This window comes from Hemitrygon akajei, chromosome 1 (genome assembly GCF_048418815.1).
Source record: "Hemitrygon akajei chromosome 1, sHemAka1.3, whole genome shotgun sequence".
Lineage (NCBI taxonomy): Eukaryota > Metazoa > Chordata > Chondrichthyes > Myliobatiformes > Dasyatidae > Hemitrygon > Hemitrygon akajei.
This window is the reverse complement of record NC_133124.1, coordinates 52,253,813-52,259,812: the sequence shown is the minus strand read 5'-3', so window position 1 is coordinate 52,259,812 and position 6,000 is coordinate 52,253,813.

The following is a 6,000-nucleotide window of genomic DNA, read 5'->3' as shown; positions in this document are numbered from 1 at the left end:
CCAGGCAGAGCGGTAAAAGCGGGAAAATGGCAAGCTACCTTCTCAGCACCTGGCTACGTGTTCACCAGCCAACAACTCATGGCAAAAGGTTGCTGTTGTTTGGACTCTTCATTTATTTTTTGTAGATTTCATTACAGTTATTTCTGCAGTTGAAGCAGCAGTATTAGAGGTGTGCAGATTCTACCAAAGGACAGAATATTCCTTGGAATGCCACAGCCACGATTAGCTATGGAACATTGACCAAGCTACAGAGAAGCCATCACTTTCTTGCCTTGCAAAGGATTCATTGCCTTAAGCAGTAAACATTCTCCATGGTTGACTTCATCAAAGGCAGCAAAGATAGCTTTATCATCAGCAGCTTTATTTTTATAAAGCAGCCGCTGTGCTCATGAGGACTACTCTGCATTCAGAGGAATTATTCAGTGGCTTACCAATATAATGCTGAAATACAATGTGGGAAAGTGCATAGTCATGCACTTTGGTAGAAGAAATAAATGTGCAGACTATTTTCTAAACGGGGAGAAAATCCAAAAATCAGAGGTGCAAAGGGACTTGGAAGTCCTTGTGCAGGACACTCTAAAGGTTAATTTGCAGGTTGAGTCGGTGGTGAGGAAGGCAAATGCCATGTTAGCATTCATTTCAAGAGGTCTAGAATATAAGAGCAGGAATATGATGCTGAGGCTTTATAAGGCACTTGTGAGGCCTCACCTTGAGTATCGTGAACAATTTTTTGGCTCCTTATCTAAGAAAAGATGTGCTGGCATAGGAATGGGTTCAGAGGAGATTCAGGGATGATTCTGGGAATGAAAGGGTTATCATACGAGGACCATTTGGTGGCTCTGTGTCTGTAGTTGCTGGAATTCAGAAGGATGAGGGGAAATCTTATTGAAACCTTTTGAACGTTGAAAGGCCTAGATAGTGTAGGTGAGGAAAGGATGTTTCCCATGGTGAGGAAGACTAGGACAAGCGGGCACAATCTCAGAATAAAGGGGCATCCATTTAAAAAAGAGATGCAGATCAATTTCTTTCGCCAGTGAGTGGTGAATTTGTGGAATTTGCTATCACAGGCAGCTGTGGAGGGTAGGTCGTTAGGTGTATTTAAGGCAGAAATTGCTAGGTTCTTGATTGACCATGGCATCAAAGGTTATGGGGTGAAGGCCAGGGAGTGGGGCTGAGTAGGGGAAAAAAGATCAGCAATGATTGAAAGGCAGAGCAGATTTGATGGGCCAATTGGCCTAATTCTGCTCCTATGTCTTATGGTCTAAAAGACTATAATCTTGATACTCAGCTACCATTAATAAATATTTATCTTCGTACTGGTCAGGCTAGGAAGGCTTTATGAATATAATTCACAGCCACATTCTTAGCAGTTGTGTCGCTATGCTGTTCCCCAGTTATACACGTAGAGCATGGTGTTCAAAGAAACTCTCTGTTTGAAAGACCAGTAAAGTATCATACATACCAAACTCTAATCAGTTTTCCACACTGCACAAATCCTTGACCTTTACAAGCACAAAGGGTGAATATATTGTTAAGTATAAGCTGGTGGGACTTGAAACCTACATAACATGTAATGCAGTTATAGAACTTGTCCGTGTCTACATCTTCATACATTAAAGATTCAAGGACAGAGCCAACAAGAAAAGTTGACTGCACGATTAAAGAATTCTGGCTCTTAACTAAGGAATTAGTAACAGTGAAATCACAAAAATGATGAAAATTGTGAGAAGAGTCTGAAGAATATTATCCTTATCACCCAGTGGCTTCAACTCTCTGCACTAGGTATGGCTGTCTTTCAAGCCATCACTTATCTTCACATCAAGAAACCCATTCCATCGTTGACTAGTTCTTTGCATGAAAGCTTCACTAATGGTTGAAATCTAAGAGAAGGTTCATAGCATAAGGGGAGATTATGGATTCTGCTAATAAAATATTAAAGGAGCGTCTTTATAACTATATAAAGCAAAAGAGGGTGGCTAATGTGAATATGGGTCTGGAGGACAAGAAGGTGGAATTGATATTGGGTAATAAGAAAATGGCAGAAGCTTTGAATGACTATTTTGTGTCGGTCTTCAGGGTGGAGGACACATCTAACATGCTAAAGAGAGATGTCATGGGTGCAACTGCAGGTGAGAACCTTGATACAAAAGCCAACCACTAATGAGGTAGTGTTGAGCAAATTTGTGGGTCTGAAGTAGATAACTCTTGGGTCCTGATGGAATGCATCCCAGGGTACTAAAAGGAATGACAGACGTTATGGTAGAGGCTTTGGTGATAATTTACTAAAATTCTCTGGATTCTGGGCAGGTCCTGGTGGATTGGAAGACAGTGAATGTCATGCTACTGTTCAAAAAAGCATGTAGGCAAAAGGCAGGTAACTATAGGCCAATTAGTTTAACATCTGTAGTTGGGAAAATGATTGAAGCTATTATTAAAGAAGAAATAGCAACACATCTGGAAAGAAATGGATCCATCAGGCCGACACAGCATGGATTTAGCAAAAGCAGATCCTGTTTGACAAACTTACTGCAGTTATTTGAGGATATAACTAGCGCAGTGGATAGAGGGGAACAGATGGACGTTATTTACTTGGATTTCCAGCAGGCATTCGATAAGGTGCAGCATAAAAGACTTATCCATTAAAGACTAGTGACTTAATATGGGGGTGATAACCCCTGGCCCGTCCAAACTCGTTTGGGTGGATGCTGCGCGATGTGTCCCCTGTTACAAATCAGTACCCCGAAATAACAAACAGTACACAATATGCGATTAAACAATTAAGCTTTATCAGAATCAGAATCAGAATCAGAATCAGACTTTAATCACCAAGTACCTATGCACATACAAGGAATTTACTTCTGGCAGATGTTGTCTCTCTGCTCATAACAATAATATTGATTAAATAAGAATAATAATTCTTACTTTGACTATATGGTTAGTAGAGAAATGAAATAAGAGAAAAAAAGGGCCCAATCTTATTAAACAGTCTGTTGTGCAAATTGCAGCTCACTGATAAGCCGATCGCTCACCATCAAACTCCTCTGATCGTCGCTGTCCTTCGGACGCTCTCTCCGAGTCCACCCCATCCAGTGGTCTACCAAATCTCTCCATTTGCATCTTCTCTCCTCATCTCTCTCTCCCTGGCAAGAGTCCACGAAAAAACTCCTTCCAGATTCACAAGACAGGGCAACAAAATCCTGATTGGCTAACGTGCATCCACAGTTCTGTTATCCCCAGCCATAACCCAAACATTGCTGCTACAGAGAAACCGTTGCCTCAGCAGTGAAACATTACAGAGAAGCCATTACAGCACATTACATAAGGATGCATAGAGTTGGGGGTGATGTATTAACATGGATAAAGGATTGGTTAACTAACAGAAAGCAGAGAGTTGGGATACATGGGTGTTACTCTGGTTGGCAATCAGTGGTGAGTGGTGTGCCGCAGGGATTGGTGCTGGGCCCGCAACTGTTCACAATATACATTAATGATCTGGAAGAGGGGACTGAGTGCAGTGTATCTGCTATCTTCTCATTAGTACCTCATTTTGGTCACATTAATTCTTAATTGGTTCACATGGATGCCATTGGGTGGTGCAGGCTCAATGGGCCAGAAGGGCCTTTTGCTTTACTGTATCTCTAAATAAACTAAATAAAATACTAAATTAAAAAGTACCATCAGGTAGGAGGTACTGGAGCCTGAAAAACCAAATTCAAGTTTGAGGAACAGCTTCTTCCCCTCTAACATCAGACTGCCGAACAGTCCTTAAACCCTGAAACTATTCCTCTTTTGCATTATTTATTTTTCATTTTTATTCTAGCTTATGGTAATGTGTTATCTTGCACAGTACTACTGCCACAAAACAACAAATTTTATGACATGACAGTGACAATAAAACTAATTCTGATTCTGATTCTGAATTGGATTTTGATTTTGATTGCTTAAAGCTCATTGGTCAAGGAACAGGGCTCTTGATCACACTATTCATGAATTCACACTAACAGGAAGTTTTAACAATTTGTTTTCCAGTTTCCAGTAGTAAAACCAATTTCAATAACTATTGTAAAATCTTGTGATACATAAAAAGATTATTTGGCTCATCATGGTTGTGCCACTTTAGCAGATTCACCCTGCATTACTTCCGTTAATATCAATATTGTTGGGTCAATCTTCAGAATTTAGTGTTTCTTTATCATCACTAAATTTTCTACCAGATTTCCTCATTAATAATGACATGCATTACAAATACAATCTACTCTTGGTTTTCATGATAGTTATAATCAGTTTACAGTTCCTTTAGTAAGCCACTAGGTGGCAGCCAAGGTATTTGTCTAACTTTAATGTAACGATTAGATCGTTGTCTTTGCACTCAAATTGATTGATGCCTTTACCATGCTTTTCCAGGCAACTACAGGCCCCAAAACGCTTGTTCTTTGACTTCTCTTCCAGGTGAACGAGTGGTTCACTTGCACTTCTTTCAAACACTACACCTTATTCAGTGCTCAAAACGTGATCTCTCCGATAAGGGAGGAAACAAAGAGTCGGTGACCACAGCTGCATCGAACGCAACACCTGCATTCAGTCTGCAGGGGGCAGCCCTTAGCTTCCCATTGCTTGCCACTTCAATTTTTCGCCCCATTCTCATTCTGACCTATGGTTTTGTGGCCTCCTGCAATGTTACAATGAGCCCATGCAAGTTTGAGGAAAAGAACTCAGGGCAATTTGCAGCCTTCTGGACCTGGTGTTAAAGTCTAAACTTCAGGCAGCTTAAATTCTTTTAGTATATTAATTGTCCATCTGTGAGATTAGTTCAGCTTGTTTGTATTCTCCCCCTTTTTTCTGCTTTGTTCTGGGAGTGGAAGAGATGCCCTGCCTGAGCTGCTGGGTATATCTTCCTGCTCTGCATTTTGCACAAGTATTTTGTTTATGAGCACAAGAAGTTTTGCAAAGGCTGGAAATCCAGAGCAACAAGCACAAAATACTGGAGGAACTCAGCAGATCAGGCAGTACCTATTGAGAGGAACAAGCAAATGACGTTTCTGGCTGAGACCCTTCAGAAGGATTCTTCATCAGGGCCCCTTGTAGTGAAATAATTTGGAGTTGGTAGAAACTGCAGATATGATCTGCTGAGTACAATGGCTGATGGTGCAGAAGGTGAAGACCAGGAGATGGAAGAGCATTTACAGGACAGCTTTAAATGGGAGAATTGTACCATATTTGGGGGTACAACTTTGGATGAGTGTGCCTTCAAAAACATTGAGTATTCCCAAACCAGGAGCAGAGGTTGACCCAGGAAGTTTGCAGTCTGCTGAAGTCCATCTCTGAGGCGTTCAAGAATGGCAATCCGAAATCTGACAAGATATCCAGAAATGGCATGCAGAAGGTCATTGTGAGAGACTCTGTGTTTAAAGACAGCTCAAATGTCCTCTATAAATTTACAGATGAAACCACTGGTGTTGGTAAAATCTCAAAGATGGTGATAAGGAGGCATATAGAGCTGAAATAGATCAGCTTGTTGAGTAGTGTTGCAACAACAACCTTGCACTCAGCATCAGCAAGACCAAGGAATTGATTGTGGAGCTTAAGGGGAAGTTGGAGAAAGCACACCAGCACTCACTGAGTGGCCAACAATGGAAAGGGTAAGCGGCTTCATGTACTTTAGTATCAATATCTTGGAGGATCTATCTTTGGCCCAACACATTGATGCATTGCTGAAGAAGGCACAGCAGGAGAAATCTGAAGAGAGTTGGTATGTCATCAAAGACTCTTTCAGATTTCTATGGATGTATGGTAGAGAGCATCACAGCCTGGTCTGGAGGCTCCTGTGCAAAGGATCTGAAGGGGCTGAAAAGGATTGTAGACTCAACCATTTCCATCATGAGCACCCCTCTCCACTGTCGAATACATCTTCAAGAGGCAATACCTCAAGAAGGCCACATCCATCATGAAAGATCCTTACTATCTGGACATTCCCTCTTGTAGTCACTGCCTCGGGGAGGT